General features: G+C 35.4%; 2 protein-coding genes across 3 annotated transcripts in view; one reads left to right on the top strand and one right to left on the bottom strand.

The window, feature by feature from the left end:
• LOC126184866 (protein seele) overlaps positions 1 to 1,560 on the bottom strand; it is an 83,117-nt gene extending 81,557 nt beyond the window's left edge. Inside the window, exon 1 of one of the 2 annotated variants that reach the window (XM_049927485.1) lies at positions 1,251 to 1,560. The gene's annotated coding sequence lies outside the window, so the exon portion shown is untranslated. The remainder of the gene's footprint in view (positions 1 to 1,250) is intronic. The other variant, XM_049927484.1, reaches the window with a different exon arrangement.
• Positions 1,561 to 2,256: 696 nt separating this feature from the next.
• The window catches only part of LOC126183926 (paired amphipathic helix protein Sin3b-like), a 280,872-nt gene continuing 259,464 nt past the window's right edge, over positions 2,257 to 23,664 (top strand). Inside the window, exon 1 of the mRNA XM_049926273.1 lies at positions 2,257 to 2,518. The gene's annotated coding sequence lies outside the window, so the exon portion shown is untranslated. The remainder of the gene's footprint in view (positions 2,519 to 23,664) is intronic.

The following is a 23,664-nucleotide window of genomic DNA, read 5'->3' as shown; positions in this document are numbered from 1 at the left end:
AACCAAAAGGTCATTTATTTTATAACTGTTTAGCTTTCCTCACTGTTCTTTTTCATCCTCTACAATATTATCTATAAGCATCACATAATTAAGAAAACATGGATTACTCTAGTATGCCAACTATCCAGATACTTTTAGCAAGCTGGTATATCATGATGTATGACAACATTGGATCATCCTAGCATGCCAGTGAGAGTTTATAATAGCCACAAGACTAATTGTTCAATAAATCAAGTCATATAGCAGCTTCTCAATGGTTAAATTTCCTTTTTGAAGGCAGTTCTCTTTTTTTCTCGCTCCCCCTTTTTTATTTTATTTTTTACTTATGCTAATTTGATGCACATTTTGTTATTTCATGGTGCCTGTTGTCTTGATGGCAGAATGAAATTTTTCTTTGCAACAAAGTGGGCACTGAAAAGGGAGTACTAAATTTAATATTGTTGCATACTACAGATATATTTTGCCTTTCTCCATTTACTTTTCTTATCTTTTAAAAATAACTTGCAACTGCTTTAGAAATTTGTAACTAGTTCTTCGTCCATGGAATGTCTAAGCAGTTACATACCTTTCATGTTTATCAATTCAGATTTAAAACTCCCTCATGAAAACTTAATGGTGAATGTAATTAGCAACAAATTGTTACAAATACTTTTACTTGACAGTCACTAATGTGGAATGGGAAATCTAATGTAGTAGTAGTAGTAGTAGTAGTAGTAGTTTGTAGTTGTTGTTGTTGTTGTTGTGGTAGGTGTAATATGATTGGAATATTTCTGTAGTTTAAACATACATACTATGTATCACAAATGAAATGATCGTATGGCATTTATTGTCCGGCATATCCCCTTCGGGGTTCGGCCGCCGTATTAAAAGTCTTTTTGTTGGCGCCACTTCGGCGATTTGCGTGTCAATGATGATGTTGAACACACAAGAGCCAGTTCCCTGGCGGGAATCGAACCCGGGCCCCCTTACGTCGTAGGCGGCAGTGCTACAGGTGCGCTTCGGAGACGGACACTGTATCATAATTTGTTACCTTATGGAACAACAGCTCAATGCGGAACTATCCGTAATGTTTAATCAGAAAAAAAACATGAATACACGAGGTACTCGAGTTCGTTTTTATCAAAGACAGAATATTTAATAAATAATGCTATCTTTTAATATTCTAAACCCTATTGGTAGCTCCAGTTTCTTTTTTTTTTCCCCTTCGGCATTATGTGTTAACACAATTAATTACACAGAATAAAAAATACCTGCCAAACTTCTGCTATACAGCGTAGGAATCAATAATGCACGTTTAGGAACACGAACTACTAAATACTGAGTCAAGCGTTTAGGTGACCCTTTATATCTCAATTCACGTAATTGACGCTATCCGCGTGGACTTCAAATTCGTACATACACGTTTCGTACCTCTGATTGGTTCTGATAAAAGTTACCTGGCATTATACCATAGCCAACACATCTCTAAGAAATATACTTTCTTATACACTAATAGTCTACGGTAATGACGACAACTTCAGGATCTCGTCAGAAGCAAATTATTGTCAAAGTTTAAAGTTTTCAACTCCTTAGAAGTAAATAATATTAAAATCTAACGTCGTCTACGTTCAATCGATAACTTTTCATAATACAGATCGACAACCTCAGTGTAAAGAAACCTAATCTGCTTCGTCCCATTAATTTATTTCAGATTAACTACAATACTTGCTTGTGTACAACCAAAGTAATTTTATTATTTATCAGTTGCACGTAAAAAAGTTGAGCATTTATTCTATTTTCGTTTTAACATTATTCGTCGTTTGACAGATATAGCTTCCGGTTTCCTGTCAAAGTAAACGAAAACAAGCAGCATAAAAGTATTGATTTTAGTTTTGTATGCCAATGATACCACAATATATTTATTTATTTAAAGATAAGATGTGTGTATAGTCAAATTGACAGAAGAAAACAAAGTTTAAACTCAATTATTTCCTTTCTTTTTACTAAAATATGAAAGAGCCTATGGCATGTAAGTGGGCGGGGTCTGTCAAAATATCAAACGTCGCTTGTAAATACGATGTTTTATTGGGAGAAGAATATAATTTTCGCAATGAAATAATCTTAGAATGAAATATGAGTGGAGCATATTTATTTCTAATTTGTACTTCAAAGTTGTTTACATATTTAAGACATTCAATGACTCATTAGTAGCTTGAGGAAGAGTCCATAGCCCAAAAAAATAACAACAACAAAACCTTTGCGACCTGCAGTGTTGTGTTGATCGGCCATGATCAAACAGTAGCTTGTTTGTGGATAGCTGCAATTGGGAGTTTCGCTGTTAGTGTGCGTTATTGTAGAGAGCGGGTGTGGTAGGAGCGTAATTTTTATTCGAGGATTATCATTTTTCCCAATATACACGACTATTTACTGAATTGACTGAAAAGAACCATCATTATATGCGTCGTCTGCTAGAAGGACATTAGAACTTTGTTTTGCAGTCGCAGCACCAGAAGTGGCACCGTTTTACTGGATTTGTGAGGTACTTTTAGAGTTAAAGATTACTTGTTGATAGTTGAGTAAAAGAAATTAAATAATAGTTTCAAAATCTCAAAGAGCGGTGTGGCCGTATGTAGAACTCGACTTTAGGCACAGAAATGTAACCAGCTTGTCTCTGTAGTTGATTTTTCTCGCAGAACTTTTCCGTAAGTGTAATTTTTTCCCCCCATAAAAATTTTATGTTTTTATTGTGAACTCAGTACAAGTACTGGTATTCTCCCAACATTCGCCCATTAATTTCGGGCGCACGTAAAATTAATCACCCAGGTTTTTTTTCTTTTTTGATATTTTCAGTTACGTTACTTATTAACTATGGTTCAATTGAATTTTAAAATTTCTGGTTTTGAATAAGATTACGTTCCAATTGCTTTAGTAGGTCTAACCAATTTTTTTCTTTCATTGGCGGTTTCATTAATTTTGCCACACAAAAATGACTAATGTTGGCTGCATGTGTATGATAAGTTGCTGCGTCTTATTGGAAGGTTGTAAAATATATCATCGCCAATTTTTTTATCTCCCTTACTTCTGTTGTAGCTAGTTTTCTCGTCGAGTTTACGTTAATCATCTTGTAGGATTACTAAGCAACTAAGATATCAACTAGATTTTATATTCTAGCAGACTTTTTTGTGTCGAACCTTTACGTGTCTTATGCGTAATTTAAAAAATCTTTTAATTTTCTTCCTTAACATAGGAGTGAGATTTACATGATCAGTGTTAAGCACTTTTCTGAAGCGAAGTGTATGATGTTAGTTATCAAATACTGGTAGAGTGATAATTTTGGTGGCAACTCAAAATATGCTAAGATAAATGGCAGAATTTGTTTGGCACATAATAGCACACTTATGGAGTTCAAAACTTTTATCATAAGTCGTTCTTCATTGATATTAGGATGCACAACTGGAGATACCGTAGTTCCTATCGTTTTTAAAGATATCGGATCCAAATTTAATTAAGAGGGACACTTCTGACGAAGTATTAGATAATTTGATACTCATTTTTAAATGTTTGGTACGAATACCATAGATGTAACTAGTGCTTCTCCTGATCACCCAAAACATTTCATAAATGTACTTTCCTTCACATTAGGTGCCCTTCTGTTTCTTCTGAAGGTGTTGCAAAATATCTTATTCAGTATCTGGTTCATCATATGCCCTACACACTTTCTTCTTCCTCTTCACTTTTATGATATCTGGAGATCTTTCCAACTTACAATCTATTCCCATTGCATATTGGGTGACAAGAGAATTTTTTGTTGCCATCCAAAAATAACTTTTATAACTTTTCTTGTGCCTTCCTTCTTTTTCAGCATGTTTTTCGGAATCAGAAAATCCTCGTAAGAAAACCACTTCGAGTCGTATGATTCTTCTTCATTACATCTAAATCCATATTGTACAGACTGCCATGAAGTGCTCACACATGGAGCTTGTGAAGAATTATTGTTTGAATGCCTCTCTAATCTTGTCCTCACGATCCCTATGTGAGTGATAGGTTGGAGGTTGTAGTATATCCCCAGAGTCATTATTTAAAGCCAGTTGTTGAAATTTTGTCAGCAGCCTTTGTTTTGATAGTTTACATCTATCTTCAAGAGTCTGCCACTTCAGTTTCTTCAGCATCATTGTAATACTCTCCTACGGGCTAGATAAAACTGTGATCATTCATGCTGCCCTTCTGCGTATACATTCAATATGCCCTGTTAGTTCTATTTAGTATTAGTCTTACAAACTTGAGCACTATTCCACGAGTCACATTGGTGTTTTTTAAACAATCTCCTTTGCAGACTGATAACTTTTTTTCAGTCTCCTACCAAAGTATTACACCCAGGTATTTGTATGAGTTGGCCAATTCCAGCTGTGACTCATTGATATGACAGTCATAGGATGCTACAATTTTTTCTTTTGTGAAGTGCATAAATTTACAAATCTGAACATTTAAAGCAAGTTGCCAGACTTTGCACCACTTTGAAATCTTATCAAGATCCGACTAAATATTTATGTAGCTTCTTTCAAATAGTACTTCATTATAGATAACTGTATCATTTGCAAAAAGTCTGAGGTTATTAACATTGTCAATAGGGTCATTAAAATAGGGCATCCACAGGAAAGGTCCCAACACATGTCTCTGGGGCACACACGAAGTTACTTCTGCATCTGATGATGACTCTCCCCCATTATTACATATTATGCCTATGAACTCAGCTAACGAGTTTCAGCTTACAGACCATTTTGGAGTGCCTTCCTCAACAAATGATATGAAATTCAAGGCTGATGCAACAAATTTAATGAATAGTAAAATTAACTTTAATCACAAACTTAAATCAAATGTATAAGTGTGTGTGTGTGTGTGTGTGTGTGTGTGTGTGTGTGTGTGTGTGTCAAGGGACAAATTAAAATAAGCAATATTAAAGGAAAAAAATTAGAGAAAAATGTAGCCAATGGTATTTATTTATAGGTGGTACCCAAAGGGACAAAAATGACAGTAAAGGAAAATATATGGCATATAGGAAAGAAGACTGTTCAGGTAAAATGAAGAATGTAAAAGGACTCTGAATAGAATCAAACTGTAGCTAACAACAGTAAAGGGTGGATCCACAGGGGAAAAAAGAGATTGCTCTAGAAGGAAACAAAGTGAAGTAAATGGACAAGAAAGACAAACACAAGTAAAAAGGAACATTGAAAATGTGATGATATGCAACAAAACTAAAGGGCCATATTATAGTCAGAGGTGAAGAGGGTGCATCACTGGATGTGGGGGGTGAAACAGTTGCATAACAAGAATCTTCGAAGGGTTTGTGGTTAACAGGGGAATTAATGAAGGTTGAACATCATTTAGTTTTGGGTAGAAATTTTCCGTTGAATAGGAAGTTTCCATCTCAGGAGTTACAAAGCACTGATGTTGCTAGGAAGGATTTGCGTGGCATAGATGGACAGGGAGAGTTTACTCTATATGTCCTGTTTGCAGGTGCATATTGTGTGGCTCTGTTCGGAGTTGTTCGTACACAGAGTCAGACCATATCCATCATATGAATAGGAAGTTGGGTGCAATGATACTTATGTGGAGTTGTTGCAGGTGACTTGATGAATATGTGCCTGCATTTAAACAGGTCTCCTTTTGGTGGTCTGTGTCCTCCGGGTGGGGTGACAAACATAGGTTGCTGTGTACATCCGGAAAGGTGTGTAGTAGATTTGCATCCATACTTGTAAACCATAGGGTAGAGTAATTAAACTGAAGCTTTCATTGGTTGAACAAGGGTGTTTCACAGCTCCAGCAGACAACACAAGATAAGCATGGTTGGCGTAAAAAGTATTGGATGAAAAGTACACATATTGGGCATGGTTGCACTGTGAAATTTACAATCCTATATTTTAGGAGTATTTGCAGAAATCATTTGTTCTCACCATTATCACTGGTAAATACTAACAAAATTTTCAACTAAAATATGAGCAAGAATCCTGCGTCAGTTGCATAGTGTGTTACAGTCTTCCTACAAAAATTCCTTTGTTAACCTGTTAACTTAGCCATTTTTCTGCATAAGTGTGTACAAAAATTTCAGTTTTTTATTTCTGAATTTTAATCTTTACTATGATACAGGTTATTGAAAACAGTAGCGTGGAAAATTATTAACGTAAAGGGAAAGTAGAGAATGTGTTGAAAAGATTACATTAAAACCCTGGAAATACGGAAGCGTCCGATCCCGCCCGTCTGCTTTGACCTATGACGTCACAAATATGGCGGAAACAAAAACAAACATACACACTTTCCACAAGAAGCCTAATGACACTAACGGGACAAGCGCGGGAAATGGGTTGTTTTGGGTGGGGGGGCAAACTAAATATAAACAAATTTAGACGCCTTGCGTAGCTACAACGTGTAAGTGAAGACAGCCATGCATGAATACCCACCCACCTCCCCAGGGGTCGTAACCCCTGCAACCCATAGAAGATAAAGATGCTTCAGTAGCTGATTAGTGTTTTTTGTCTTTTTTTTAAAAAAAATCTCACGGGTTATAACGAACAGATCAGAAAGATAAATATAATAAACTAAAACAGAAATTGGAGGAAACATAATTAAAATAAGTAATAAGCATTTTTAAATTAAAAAAATCTCACGAGATAGAACGAACAGATCAGAAAAGTAAACAAAATAAGATAAAACAGAACTGGAGACAGCCACACTCAAACCAAACTCTGCGCCGTCATGACGTCACACACGACAACACCCTTAAGTCACGGGTCAAAGCCGACGCGTGGGATCGGACGCTTCTGTCGACCCAAAACCCTGCATATACTCATTGCTTCTAAAAAAATAACCCCACATACATTAAAATACCTTAGGACAGAGTGTATTAGTTTAATATCTTTGAAAACTGTTTGTAGTGTTTTTGACAAATAATAAAAATTAGCATAATACACTTTCACACAACATTCACCTTCATTTGGTGGCGGCTGTGTTAAAGGCTCTGAAGAATGTTACATTACATAGTGGTACAGGTACATCACAGTCTTCACAGATTCACTCCTATTTTTCTTTCCATTCACACCCTGATTTTGGCTGCACATCCTAAATAATCTGCTAGGATTCTTCTTCTTTGTGGTAGCTGGGGTGAAGGACAGGAAATGGTGGTTGATTAGAGAAATTTCCTGTGATATTTGGCTGTAATCTTCTCAAATACTGCCAGACAAAAATCAAGAGTGTTGTTTATTCCTCAAGATTTCTTGTACCAGCTGAGTGAATTCTAGAGAACAAGTTCAGATAGATGGAGAAATATTGTTTGGAGTATTTTTTCACTCTCTTCTGTATTACTGTATTGTTTGCTAGTTGCCAGTCAACTTCATTTGCTCCTCCCATTGTGTTGTTATATGATTTTACTGCTGCTGGTGTTATTTACATTTTTCATTTCTACATCGTGGATTGTGCTCAAAATAGACGTGTCGTGCTTGCATTTTCACTTCATAGCTGTCACTCTACCCCTCTGAAAAGCAACAATATCTCACATCTTCAGTTCCTTAGTAGTGCAAAAGTTTGGTGGCATATATTTTTAGGAGGTCTCACATTGCAATATGTTTCAGTTTTCTTATCATTAAGGTCATCTGCTAGCTTCAAAGAGTTGTGTATATTATCATCTGTAATGCACTAGTAACCTTTGTTGAGAAAGGGTTTCATTATTCTTATATTCCTCATCAGATTTTGTGCCCTTATCTGTATATATACTTACAGACCATATGTAGCCAGATTTGGACTCTCAGAGCATGTAAGTCTTTATTCCATATCTTGATCTCTTTAGTGGTAGATACTGAACCCTACCTAGTCACCCCTTGTATAACATGAGTCCCTCATCCATGATGACATCCTTCTCTAGAGTAGAAAGAATTCTCAATGTGTTATCAAGATGTTTTGAAATGGGTTAGGTTTTGTTTAGCTTTGTCTGTGGAAAGCTATCAAGGTCATATCTTGATTTTTTTTTAAAAAATGAGGCCATTTCTTTAGTATGAAAAATTGTTTGTAGGTAATTAACTGGTAAAATATTGGACTTGCAGGTAGTGGATGTTCAGAACTGTACATCGGGTAACTTGTGTTTTCATTTGTGATTTTTTAAAATAATATTTTGTAACAGTGTTATACTGAAGAAGATTTGCATCACTTTTGTGTCCTTCCAATCAGTGATGTTCTTATCTCGATCCTGTCTATTGGTGTCAGAGACTAAAACTCATTTTCAGTTATTTTACTTAGATATTTCTTCACATTTGAAGAGTCATTTTGTGTGAAGTCTGAAGTTTTCCAGTGAAGGAAAATGTTGGAGGTGGGTGGGGCAATTCTGCAGTCACATCTATATCATATCATTTTCTGATGCTGGGAAATTAACACCTCTTTCTTGCTCTGTTGGCTCTCCACTGACACTGTCAGTGTATGAAGTGTCACTTTCAGGGGAAAAAAGTCAGATTATAATATCTTTACACAGTGTGAGCAAGTGGCATATTGAATATTTTTCCTTCTGACCTGGTGAAGGAGGTCTTCATGTAGCTAACTAGATTGAACAATTTTGTACAGCATTTAAATTTCTAATCAGAATATTGTCAAGATAGAAGAGTATTTTTGAACTTCAATTTTTTGCAAAGTGTTAAAACATTGTGACTGGTAGCAAATGAGTAGAAAAATATGATAGTCAGCAACGATACTAAAGGGCCATGTTATGGTCTGAGGTAAAGTGAGTGCAACACTGGATGTGGACATGAAACACTTGCATAACAAAAATCTTGGAAGGGTCAAGGGGTAACAGGGACTTTGTGAAGAGTGAACTCAAGTCAGTTTCATACCAAAATTTTACATTGAATAGGAAGTTTCCATCCCTGGAGTTATAAGGCAGTAATGCTGCTAGGAAGAGTTTGCATGTCATGGATGGATTTGGAACATTCGCTCTATATCCATGTTGTGTGGCTGTGTTGGGTGGTGTTTTAATACACAGTCAGACCATATCCTCATATGGATGGGAGGTTGGGTGCAATGATAGTTATGTGAAGGGTAGTGCTGCTGTTGCAATTGACTTCATGAATTTAATCATGTATTTAATCCTTCAGCTTGCACACCTACATATAAAGTGTGCCCACTACAAATGACATTGTCTTGTACTGTTCTAGTGTTTTTTCTTGTTTTGAATTGTACACCCATGTGTATTTCTTCATTATTGTTTCAGCCAACATAGTGGTAAGTTGTGTTTTCGTGTGCTCAAGTAAACAGCAGTAGGCTAATACAAAATAAACAGTAAGCTTGGTGAAAAACAGTTTACGATCATTGCAAGAAAATACCCCCTGATTCCAAGCTAGCAGCATGATCCTACACTATGGCAGTTGACTAATTTTTAATCGTATAAGTGTTTGACTGTTTAATGCTCCGAGTGGGTCATTATTGTGGGGTAAAGCATGTATGTGGCAACAGAGTGGTACACTGGAAATTTATTTTATTAATGTTTATTTAACAGTGATTTAGCTCATATAATATAAGTATATTTTATAATTGTTTAATTAGATTCTGATTTTGCTCATACATGCTTACCTTGGTAATATAAAGACAGCTAGTCTTTACTTGTGTACAAAGTATGCCATGCACCCACACCTGTTACGAAAATCGCCATCCCTGCTTGAATATTAAAAAGGTCTCTTGTCTTTGTGGTTTGAGTACTTTAGGTGTGTTACTAACATGGGTTGCTCTATGCATCCAGAATGGTGTATAGTAGATTTGCTTGCTCACATATTAACCAGAGAGTAGAGAAATAAAATGAAGCTTTCATTATTTGAACAGGTCTTTGAAAGTACCAGTACACAACAGAAGACAACAGAGACTTGTGTGAAAAGCATTACTTGTAAAGTACTGCATATTGAACACACTTGAACTGTGCAATTTACATTCCAAAATTTTAATATTATGTGTATAAATCATTAGTCTTGACTAGCATCATTGCTAAATGTGTAACAACATTTTTAATTAAAATTTGAGCAAGAATATTGGGATACTTGTATAGTGTGTTACAGACTCCTGCACGGTTTCTTTTGTTACAAATTTTCTGTAAAAGTTTGTACAAAAATTTCTCTAATTTTTTTTATTTCTGAATATTAAACTTTGCTGTGATAATAGGTTATTCAAAACAGTAGTGTGGAAAATTATTAACATAAAGGGAAAGTAGAGAATGTTGTAAAAGTTACATTAATATGCTGCATATACTCATTGATTTTAAAAAATAACTCCACATAGAATAAAATATCTTAGAACAGAATATTTTAGTTTAATATCTTTCAAAACTGTTTGCAGTAGTTTTGACACACAATAAAAATTACAATAATACACATTCACACAACATTCACCTTTATTTGTTGGTGGCTGCGTGAAAGGCACTGAAGCATGGTACAGTACATAGAGCTACATCACAGTCTTCGCATATATATTGTGATTCCCTCCTATTTTTCTTTCCATTTGAGTCCTAATCTTTTCTGCACATCCCACAAATTCTGGTATTTGCAGTACCTAGGATGAGGGATGGAAAATACTGTTTGGTTAGAGGAATTGGATTGGTAGACATTGCAGGGTGACCAGCTACTTTCGAAGAGTATTCCTTCCTGTCCTGTTTGGCCATCATTGCATCAAATACTACCAGGCCGAAATCAAGAGCATTTTTCGTTCTTCCAGATTTGCTCTGTGTCAGTCAGCTTCATCCACTCCTCTCATTGTGTTGTTATACAATTTGACTGCTACTGGTGTATTTTCATTTTTCATTTCTGCATTGTGGATTGTGCTCGAAATAAACACATCATGATTGTCTTTCCAGCTCATTGCTGTAACTTTACCCTCTGAAAAGCAACAATATCTCCCTTCGTGCATATCTTAGTGTGAAAGTTCAGTGGCATGCCTTTCCCGAAGGTCGTACATTGTCATATATGTCAGTTCCCTTAGCAATAAGTAGATCACCTAGTTCCAGAGAGGAGTACAAATGAGTAACTATTAAGTCAGTAGTTGCCTTTGTTATCAAGGGGTTTCATTAGGGTCAGCAGTACGTGGATTGTCTAGGGCAGATTTTTATATTCCTTGTCAAATTTTGTATCCTTACCTGTATATATAATCATTGGACATGTGTAGACATATCTTGCTCTCACACAACATGTAGGTCTTTACTCCAGATCTTGCTCTCTTTAGTGGTAGATACTAAACCCAACCTAATCTCCAATTATATAACATAAGACTTTCATCTACCAATTGATTATTGGGATGTTCTAAAATGGGCTAGATTTTGTTTTTGCAAGTAGTAGATGTTTTGACCCATACATATAGTTGCTTGGTTTTTCTTTATAATATTTTGAAACAATGTTATACCAAAGAACATTCTTATTTAATCACTGTTTATATCCTACCAGTCAGCAATGTTCTTATTTTGAGCATATCTATTAACCTCATTGACTGCAATATTCACTAACTCCTCATTGGTTATTTTACTTACATATTCCATCACATTTGAAGAGTCAATTTGTGTTAAGTCTTAAGATGTTCCTGTAAAGGGAAATGTTGGAGGAGGCAATTCTGCTGGTACGTATATTTCATAAAATTTTCTGGTGTTGGGAAAACCAACATAAGTGTCTTGATCTGTTGTTGCTTCATTAATACTGTGATTGTCATAAGTGTCACTTTTTGATGCACTAAATTCCATATCAAACTCTTCTTAACACTTCATAATGAAAACAGAAAGGGAAAAACCAGCCATATTATAGTATCTTTATAGAGTATGAGCAAGTGGGATCTATAATCTCTTGCCCTTTCACCTTGTCTGCAGCTAGCCAAGAGATGACTCAAATAACTGTGAACCAAACAAAGTAACATTGTCATGCTGTAAGACTTCAAATTCCTTCAACATGTGTACATGTTATTGTCAAAAATAGACCTTTTCATTGTAGAAATACAGTAACATCAGAAGAGTGTGAAGCTTTGTATATTGTAAAGTGATATAAATTACATGAAATGTTACCAATGTGAACATCATCCAGAAAAAATTTTTACGAATAAATATTCTAGCAGACTGTTTACATGCGAAATAAATAATTTCTCTAGTCAATGATGTACATGCCCTTCAAAAATAATCTGCCGGACTGTTAATCTTGACCATGTGAACTAAATCTTTGTAGGGTTAGTGGTTAACTGGGAATTAAGAGAGATTGAGCTCTAGTTAGTTTCAGGCAGAAATTTTATGTGGAATAGGAAGTTTCCATCCCATGAGTTACAAGGCACTGATGTTGCTGTGAAGGATGTGCATTGCATGGGTGGATAGGGAGCATTCTCTCTGTATGTCCTGTGTGCATGTAGCTTTATTGGGAGCTGTTCGTATACAAAGTCACACCATATCCATTCATATGGATGGGAAGTTGGGTGCAATGATATTTACGTGGAAGCCTTTGCAGTTGTTGCATTTGTCTTGATGAATGTGTGCCTGTGTTTAAAATGGTTTCTTTCTTTGTGGTCTGAGTAATCTGTGTGGGGTGATTAACATAGATTGCTGTGTGCATCCTGAAAGGTATCTAGTAGATTTGCTTTTGTACTTACAAACCGGTACAGAAATAAACTTAAGATTTCATTGGTTGATGAGGGGTCTTTCGGGTTTCCAGTAGACGACAGAAGACAGCCATGGTTGTTGTGAAACGAATTGGGTGTAAAATACCACATATTGGGCATGGTTGCACTGTGAAATACACAATCCAAAATTTTAGGGATATTTGCAGAAATAATTAGTCCATACCATCATCATTGGTAAATATATAAAAACTATTTGAACTAAAATTTTAGCAAGATTGTTGTATCATTTGCAGAGTGAGTTATGGACATCCCATAAGAATTTCTTTGTTAACATCTTAATTTAGCAGTTTTTTCTGTAAGACTGTGTAGAAAAATTTCAAATTTCTATTATTGCTAAATTTTAAACTTTGCTACAATAATAGTTTAATGAAACAGTGGCATGACAAATTATTCATATAAAGGGAGAATAGAGAATGTTGAAAAAAGGTTATGCTAAAACTCCACTTATACTTTTTGCTTTAACGAAATAACTCCATATAAAATAAAATATCATAGGACTGAATATTTTAGTTTAATCTCTTTCAAAACTGTTTGTAATGCTTTCGATAAGCAATAAAAATTGCAGTAAGACACCTCTTACACAATATTCATCATCATACATTGGTGGCTGTGTGAAAGACTCTGAAGCATGGTATAGTACATAGAGTTACATCACAGTCTTGACAGATATATTTTTCTTTCCATTCGCATCCTGGTCTAAGCAGCACATCCTAAATATTCTGCTGGAGTAGAAATAATTGTTGATTAAAGGATTTGGATTTGTACACATTGCTGGATGACCAAGTATTTTCGAAGAGAATTCCTTCCTGTGATGTATGGCTGTTGTCTTCTCAGACACTGACAGACAAAAATCAAGAGCATTGTTTGTTCTTCCGGATTTTTGGTGTACTGGCTTATAGAAATCCAGAGAGCCCGTTTAAATATAGGGTACAATATTTTTTGTAGTATTTTCCACTTCATTCTGTGTTACTGGACTGTTTGCTAGGTGCTGGTCAACTTTATTCACTCCTCCCATTGTGTCGTCATATGATTTGAATGCTGGTGGTGTTATTTACATTTTTCATGTCTGCATTATGGATTATGCTCAAAATAGACACAATAGGCTTGTCTTTCCATCTCATTACTGTAAATTTACCCCTCTGGAAAGCAACGGTATCTCCCTTCTTCAACTTTGTAGTGCAAAAGATTGGTGGCATATCTTTTTCCATAAGGTCGCAATTTGCCATATATCTCCGTTCTCTTAACAATAAGTAGATCTCCTAGTTTTGGAGAGGTGTACAACGTATAAGTTGTAAGGCAGTAGCAGCCTTCATTGAAAAGGGGTTTTATTAGGGTCAGTACTACGTGAGATGACTGGTGTAGACCTTGTATTCCTCACCAAATTTTGTGCCCTTACAGTATATATAATTATGACCCCTATGTAGCCAGACTTGGGATTCTCACAACATGTAGGTCTTATTCCAAATCTTGCGATCTTTATTGGTAGATACTGAATGCAAACTAATCTACCATTGTATAACTTAAGAAAGACTCTCATCTATGGTGACATCATTCTCTGGAGTATAAAGAATGCTCAATTTATTATTGAGATATTTTTAAATGGGTTAGATTTTAATTGGCTTTGGATGTGGATGGCTAGCAGGGCCATATGTGGAGTTGTTTGAAAAATGAGGACATTCCTTTAGTATGAAAAACCATTTGTAGGAATTAACTGGCAAATTATTGGATTTGCAGGTAATGGATGTTTAGACACACACATCTGGTAGCTTCCATTTTTTATTTTTTTTATAATATTTTGTAACATTATTATACTACAGAAATTTCTTATTTCATCACTGTTTGAGTTCTTCCAATCAGCAATATTCTTATTTCAAGCATATCTATTAGTCTGTGACTACAACTCATCAGTTATTTGACTTACATATTCCATCACATTTGAAGGGTCAATTTGTTTGAAGTCAGAAGGTGTACCAGTAAAGGCAATATCATTACAAAAAATAAAAAAAAACCACAAGCTACCATATGTACGGGTCTAAACATGCACTACCTGCAACTCCACTATTTTGTAGATTAGTTACCTACAAATGATTTTTCATACTACAAAAATGCTCTTATTTTTCTGACAACTAAAGATACGACCCTGCTAGCCATTCACAGCCAAAGCTAAACAAAGTCTAAGCCATTTTAGAACATTTCAATAATAAATTGAGAATTCTTTGTACTTCGGACAAGGATATCACCACAGATAAGAGTCTGATGTTGTATAATGGGAGATTAAGTCAGGTTTAGTATCTACCACTACAGAGAGTAAGGTTTGTAATAAAGACCTACATGTTCTACGAGTGCATATATATATATATATATATATATATATATATATATATATATATATAGAGAGAGAGAGAGAGAGAGAGAGAGAGAGAGAGGGAAACATTCCACATGGGAAAAATATATCTAAAAAGAAAGATGATGAGACTTACCAAACAAAAGCGCTGGCAGGTCGATAGACACACAAACATACACACAAAATTCTAGCTTTCGCAACCAACGGTTGCCTCGTCAGGAAAGAGGGGAGGAGAGGGAAAGACGAAAGGATTTGGGTTTTAAGGGAGAGGGTAAGGAGTCATTCCAATCCTGGGAGCGGAAAGACTTACCTTAGGGGGAAAAAAGGACAGGTACACACACACACACACACACACACACACACACACACACACACATATATATATATATATATATATATATATATATATATATACAGGCACAAGCAGACATTTGTCAACTTTTCCTCCTGCTTGTGCCTGTGTGTGTGTATATATATATATATATATATATATATATATATATATATATATATATAAAGGTCAGAAAATTTGATGAGGAATATAAAGATCTGCCCCAGTGATCCCACGTAGTGCTGACCCTACTGAAACCCCTTGTTAGCAAAGGCTACCACTGACTTGATAGATGATGATTTGTACATCTCTCTGGAAGTAGCAGATCTACTGATAGCTACAAGAACTGATATGGATGACAGTGTGCAAACTTCTGGAATAGATATGCCACTAAAGTTTAACTCTAAGAAATGTAAGAAGGGAGATATTGTTGCTTTTCAAAGGGGTAAAGCTACAGCAATGAGATGGAAATGCAAGTATGATGTGTCCATTTTGAGCACAATCCACAATGCAGAAGTAAAAAATGTAAATAACACCAGCAGTAGTCAAATCATATAATGACACAATGGGAGGAGTGAATAAAGTTGACCAGTATCTAGCAAAAATCCAGTAACACAGAAAAGAGGGAAAAATACTACAAAAGAATATTTTTCCATCTACTTAGTGTCTCTATGGAATTGATTCAGCTCGTATAAACAACCTGGAAGAACAAAGAAAGCTCTTGATTTTTGTCTGGCAGTATTTGAGAAGATGACTTCGAAACATCACAAGAAGAAATTCTCTTTGAAGCAGCTGGTCATCCAGCAATGTGGACAATCCTGTTCCTCTAATAAAACATCATTTCCAATCCTTCATCCCAGCTATTGTAAATAAGAAGAATCCTATGAGAATAATGATCATGTACAGTCAAGATCAGGATGTGAGTGAAAAGAAAAATAGGAGGGTATTGCCCATATATCTGTAAAGCCTGTGATGTTGCTCTATGTACTGTACCATGTTTTCAATGCCTTTCGGATAACCATCAGCACATGAAGATGAATGTTGTGTGAAAGCGTATAATGGTAATTTTTATTATTTATCAAAAACACTACAAACAGTTTTGAAAGAGACTGAACTGAAATACTCAGTCCTAAGATATTTTATTCATTCAAATGTAATCTTTTTCAACATTCTCTACTTTCTCTTTATGCTACTGCTTTTTCACACTACCATTTTGAATAATGATATTATCATACCAAAGTTTAAAACTGATAAATAAAAAAACTGAAATTTTTGTACCACTTTCACAGAGAAATTGTTAGGTTAACAAAGGAATTCTTGTCAGGAGACTGTAACGTGCAACTGATGCAGGATTCTTGCACATATTTTAGTAAAAAATGTTGTTAGTATTTACCAGTGATGATGGTGAGAACAAATGATTTCTGCAAATACTCCTAAAATTTAGGATTGTAAATTTTACAGTGGAACCATACCTAATATGTGTACATTACATCCAATACTTTTCACACCAGCCATGGTAATCTTCTGTTCTCTGCAGGAGGTGTGAAACACCCTTGTTCTATCAATGAAAGCATCAGTCTAATTACTCTACCCTATGGTTCACAAGTATGGATGCAAATCTACGACACACCTTTCTGGATGTACACAGCAACCTATGTTAGTCACCCCACCCAGAGGACACAGACCACCAAAAGGAGACCTGTTTAAATGCATGCACATATTCATCAAGTCACCTGCAACAACTCCACATAAGTATCATTGCACCCAACTTCCTATTCATATGATGGATATGGTCTGACTGTGTGTATGAACAACTCCCAATACAGCCACACAATATGTACTTGCAAACAGGACATATAGAGTGAACACTGCCTATCCATCCATGCCACACAAATCCTTCCTAGCAACATTGTGCATTGTAACTCTTGGGGTGGAAACTTCTTATTCGACATAAAATTTCTGCCTTAATACATGTTCACCACTGACAGCAGAAATTGTTTGTTTCACACGGAAACAGTCTGCTACATTTATTTGTAACAATTTAATTGGATGATGTTAACATTTCATGTAATTTACATAATTTCACGATGTAGAGAGCTTTTTACACTTCTGATGGTATTGTATTTCTCCAGTGAAAAGTAGTATCTTTTGAAAGTGACATGAATATGTGTTGAAGGATTTTGAAGTCTGATATATGATGAAGCTAAATCTTGTGCAGTACCACTTCAATATTGCCCAAAAGCTGAAACTGCAATTGTGAAATAAATAATTTCTATAGTCAACAGGGAATATAATGCCCTCTAAAAAGTCCTTCCAAGTTTCTTCTTATATAACTTTTCCTCCTGTACCTCCAGTGTTGCACCCTTTTCACCTCAGATCACATTATGGCCCTTTGTATCATTGCTGATCACTATGTTTTTCTACTCATTTGTTACCGGTCACTCTATTAACCCCTGAACTTAAGACCCTGTGAATACATGGGATTTTAATTTTTACAAAAACTTAATGGTCCAAGAATACTATGCTGTCTTAACAATATTCTGTTTGGAAATTTAAATGCTGGACAAACTCTTTCCATCTAGTTAGTTACTAATATGGCCACAACAGAGCACAAGAGAGAACGACAACGATACTTTCATTGAGTTCACAGCTATTTTTGCCCTTTATTGATCAGGTGCAGTGAAGGTGAGAGGGCACGAGATTATAGATGCCACTTCCTTCTGCTGTGTAATGATATTATAAACTGGCTGCCCTCTTCCCTTTTTTCCTATGGAGAATGATGAAGAGTTTGATATGGAAATTATTTAGTCAGAAACTGACATTTCTGATACTGAGAGTCTTAGTGAAGCAACAATAGATCAAGAAACTGATTTAGTTTTGCCAGCATCAAAAAATGGCAACAAATCAATGTGACTACAGACTTGCTTCCTGCACCTCCAAAGTTTACTGGAACAGCCTTTAGAATGGAGAGGAAGCATTCATTCTGTGTGTCCTGTTTGCAGGTACATGTTGTGTGGCTCTATTGGGAGTTGTTTGCATGCACAGTCATACCATCCCTTTATATGGATTGGAAGTTGACTACAATGATACTTGTGTGAATGACATTGCAGTTGTTGCAACTGACTTGATGAATATGTGCCTGCATTTAAAATGGGGTGCATAACACTGGTTCCGGCGTGCATCCTGAAAGATGTGTAGTGGATTTGCTTACCTACTTATAAACTATAGGGCAGAGAAAGTAAATTGAAGATCTAATTGGTTGAACATTGGTCTTTCAAGGATCCTGTAGACAACAAAAGAGAACCCTGGCTGGTGTGAAAAGTATTGGATGTAAAGTACCACATATTGGACAGACTTGAACTGTGCAGTATATAATCCAAAATTATACGATTATGTGCAGAAATATTTAGTCCTGGGCATCATCATTGGTAAACACGTAACAAGCATCTTAAGTATAATTTGAGCAAAAACATTGTATCACTTGCATAGTGTGTTACGGACTCATGACAAGACTTTCTGTGTTAACCTATTAACATAACACTTTTTTCTGTAAAAGTGTTTACAAAAATTTCAGCTTTTTTAATTCTGAATTTTAAACTGTACTATGATTACAGTTTATTCAACACAGTAGCAGGAAAAATTATTAACATAAAGGGAAAGTAGAGACTGTTGAAAAAGGTTACATTAAAATCATGCTTATACTCGTTGCTTTTAAAAAATAACCTCACATAGGATAAAATATCTTAGGACAGAATATTTTAGATTAATCTGTTTCAAAACTGGCTGTAAAAATTTCAGTAATATACTTTCGAACAACATTAATCTTCAAATGTTGGTTGCTGTGTGAAAGCCTCTGAAGCATGACAACATTACATAGAGCCACAACACAGTCTTCGCACATATATCTCAATTCCCTTCTATTTTTCTCCTATTCGTGTCCTGAGCTCATCTGCACATCCCACACATTCTTCTCGGATTCTTCTTCTTTGCAGTAGCTGGGAAGAAACAATGGGAAATGACAGTTGGTTAGATGAATATGAGTAGTACTCATTGCTGAATGATGAGCTACTTTTGAAGAAAATTCCTTCCTCTGATATTTGGCTGCCATCATCTCAATCACTGCCAGACAAAAATTAAGAGCATTCTTTGTTCCTCCAAATTTCCTGTACAAGATGAATGAATTCCATAGATCCAGTTGAAGTAGATGGAAAAATATTGTTTTTTAGTATTTTTTTCACTCTTTTTCTGTGTTACTGGATTGTTGATAAATGCCAGTCAACTGCATTCCTTCTTTGCATTGTGTCATAGCGTGACAAATTATTAACATAAAGGGAAAGTAGAGACTATTGAAAAAGGTTACATTAAATTGTTTTTATAACCGTTGCTTTTAAAAAAATAACTACACGTACAGTAATATATCTTATAATATAATATTTTAGTTTAATCTCTATCAAAACTGTCTGTATTGTTTATGATAAACATTAAAAATTACAATAATACGCTGTTACACAACATTAATCTTTATATGTTGGTGGATGTTTGAAAGGCTCTGATACAGTACATAGAGCTGCAACACAGTCTTTGCACACGTATCACAATTCCCTCCTATTTTTCTTTCCATTCTCATCTTGAACTTGGCTGCACATCCCACATATTGTGGTAGGATTCTTCTTCTTTGCGTTTGCTGGCATGAATACGGGGAAATGATGGTTGGTTAGATGAATAGGATTAGTACTCATTGCTGGATGACAAGGTACTTCTGAAGAAAATTCCTTCCTGCCGGTCAACTTTATTCACTCCTCCCATTTTATCGTGATATGATTTGAATGCTACTGGTGTTATTTACATTTTTCATGTCTGCATTATGGATTTTGCTCAAAATAAACACAATAGGCTTGTCTTCCCACCTCAGTACTGTAACTTTACCCCTCTGGAAAGCAACAGTATCTCCATTCTTCCATTTCTTAATGTGAAAGTTTGGTGGCATATATTTTCCCAGATGGTTGCTCATTGCCATATATCTCATTTCTCATATCAATAAGTAGATCTCCTAGTTTTGAAGAGATGTACAACTTATAAGTTGTAAGCCAATAGTAGCCTACATTGAGAAAGGGTTTCATTACGGTGAGTACTATATGAGATGACTCACATCGGCCTTCAATTCCTCACCAAATTTTGTGCCCTTAACATGTAGGTCTGTATTCCTAAGCTTTCCCTCTTTAGTGGTAGATGCTGAACCCAATGTAATCTCCTATTATATAACTCAAGATTCTCCTCTATGGAGATATCCTTCTCTGGAGTACAAAGTGTGGCCAATTTGTTATTGAGATGTTTTAAAATGGGTTAGATTTTGTTTGGTTTTGACTGTGGATGGCTAGCAGTGTCATATCTTGAGATTTGTGAAAATTGAGGACATTTCTTCAGTATGAAAACTGGTTTGTAGGTAATTAACTGGCAAAATATTGGAGTTGCAGGTAGTGGATGTTTAGACCCATTCATATGGTAGCTTGCTTTTTTTACTTTGGAACAGTATTGTACTGAAAAAGATTCTTGTTTCATCTCTGCCTGTGTGCTTCCAATCAGTAATGTCCTTAGCTCCACCGTATCTATTAGTCTTAGTGGCTACAACTGATCATCAGTTATTTTACTTCCATATTTAATCACATTTGTTGTCTAAATATATGTGAAGTCTGAAAATGTTCCAGTAAAGACAAATGCTGGAGGTGCAGGAGGCAATACTGCAGTCAAATCTATTTCATACAATTTTCTGGTGTTGGGAAAATTAACATAAGTTTCTTGATCTGCTGTTGCTTCGCTAATACTGTCATTGTGTGAAGTGTCACTAAATTCCATATCAAATTCTTCATCACACTCCATAATGAAAAAAGAAAGGGAAAAACCAGCCATATTATAGTATCTTTACACAGTATGAGCAAGTGGGATCTATAATCTGTTGCCCTGTCACCTTGACTGCAGCCGGCCAAGAGATGACTCAAATAGGAGTGAAACCAACCAAACTAACATTGTCATGCTCTTTTGTGCTCTGTTGTGGCCTTAAAGATGGAAAAGTTTTTTCCAGCATATAAATTTCTAAACAGAATATTGTCAAGACAGAAGAGTATTCTTGGACCATTAAGTTTTTGTAAAAATATAAATCCTGTGTATTCTCAGGGTCTTAAGTTACAGGGTTAAAATAGAGTGACTGGTAGCAAATGAGTAGAAAAATGTGATGATCAGCAATAATACTAAAGAGCCATATTATGATCTGAGGTGAAAAGGTTGCAACACTGGGTGTTCAGGTAGAACAGTAGTATAAGAAGAATCTTGGAAGTTTTTTTTTTTTTTTTTTTTTTTTTTTTTTTTTTTTTTTTTTTTTTTTTTTTTTTAAAAAAGGGGAAAGGGTGGGGTGGGGGTCATTTTATTCCCCATTGACTGTAGAAATGATTTCTTTCACAATTGCAGTTTCGGCCCTTGGGTTGTATTGAAGTGGCATTGCAAAAGATTTTGCTTCAGTACATGCCAAACTTCAAATTCTTTCAACATTTATTCGTGTTGTAGTCAAAAATACTCATTTCCATTGTAGAATTACAGTAACTTGAGAAGTATGAAAAGCTCTGTACATTGTGAAATGATGTAAATTATGTGAAATGTTCACAATGTTAACATTATTCAATTGAATTGTTACAAGTAAATGTTGTAGCAGACTATTTACATATGAAATAAATAATTTCTACAGTCAGTGGTGAATATGATATCCTTTAAAATATTCTGCATGCGTGTGAACCCCGACCATGAGAAGTTAATCTTGGAAGGATTAGTGGTTAACTGCGAATGAATGAAGATTGAATTCTAGTTAGTTTCAGGCAGAAATTTTATGTCGAATAAGAAGTTTCCACCCCAAGAGCTACAAGGCACTGATGTTGCTAAGAAGGATTTGCACGGCATGGATGGATAGGGAGTGTTCACTCTATATGCCCTGTTCACAGGTGCATATGGTGTGGCTCTATCAGGAGTTGTTTGTATACGCAGTCAGACGATATTCATTCATATGAGTGGGAAGTTGGGTGCAATGATACTTATGTTAAAGGCTTTGGAGTTTTTGCAGTTGACTTGATGAATATGTGCCTTCATTTAAACAGGTCTCTTTTTTGTGGTCTGAGTACTCTGGTTGGGGTGACTAACATAGGTTGCTGTGTGCATCCAGAAAGATGTGTAGCAGGTTTGCTTGCTTACGTATAAACCATGGGGTAGAATAAGTAAATTGAAGATTTCATTGGTTGAACAGCAGTCTTTCGGAGTTCCAGTAGAGAACAGAAGACAACCATGGCTGGTGTGAAAAGTATTGGGTGTAAGGTACCACATATTTGGCGTGGTTCCACTGTGAAATTTACAATCCAAAATTTTAGGATTATTTGCAGAAATCATTGGTTCTCACCATCATCACTAGTAAATACGTAACAAAATTTGTAACTAAAATATGAGCAAGAACCCTGCATCTGTTGCATAGTTTGTTACAGTCTCCTGACAAGAATTCCTTTGTTAACCTGTTAAATTATCAATTTTTCTGTAAAAGTGTGTACAAAAATTTTAGCTTTTTTATTTCTGAATTTTAAACTTTGCTATGATAATAGGTTATTTGAAACAGTAGCATGAAAAATTATTAACTTAGAGAGAAAGTAGAGAATGTTGAAAAAGGTTACATTAAAACCCTGCGTATACGCATTGCTTTTAAAAAATAACTACACATAGAATAAAATACCTTAGAACAGAGTATTTTATTTCAGTCTTTTTGAAAACTGTTTGTAGTGTTTTTGATAAATAATAAAAATTACTGTAATACACTTTCACACAACATTCACCTTCATTTTTTGGTGGCTGTGTGAAAGGGTCTGAAGCATGGTACATTACATAGATCTTCATGACAGTCTTCACAGATATATTGCAATTCTCTCCTATTTTTCTTTTCATTCGCATCCTGGTGTAGGCTGTACATCCTAAATATTCTGATAGGATTCTTCTTCTTTGCAGTAACTGGGATGATGGATGGGTAATGATGATTTGTTAGAGGAATCTCTTGTGATATTTGGCTGTAATCTTCTCAAATACTGCCAGATGAAAATTAAGAGCATTCTTTGATCCTCCAGATATCTTGTACAAGTTGAATGAGTACCATAGAGTCAGTTCAGTTGGATGGAAAAATATTGTTTTGTGGTATGTTTACACTCTTTTCTGTGTTACTGAGTTGTTAGCAACTAGCTGGTCAAGTTTGTCTACTCCTCCCATCGTGTGATTATGTGATTTGACTGCTTCTGGTGTTATTAAAATTTTTCATTTCTGCATTGTGGTTTAT

The sequence above is a fragment of the Schistocerca cancellata genome, chromosome 4 (genome assembly GCF_023864275.1).
Source record: "Schistocerca cancellata isolate TAMUIC-IGC-003103 chromosome 4, iqSchCanc2.1, whole genome shotgun sequence".
Classification (NCBI taxonomy): Eukaryota; Metazoa; Arthropoda; class Insecta; order Orthoptera; family Acrididae; genus Schistocerca; species Schistocerca cancellata.
Note: the sequence above shows the minus strand (reverse complement) of the source record. Positions and strands in the feature narration are given on the sequence as shown.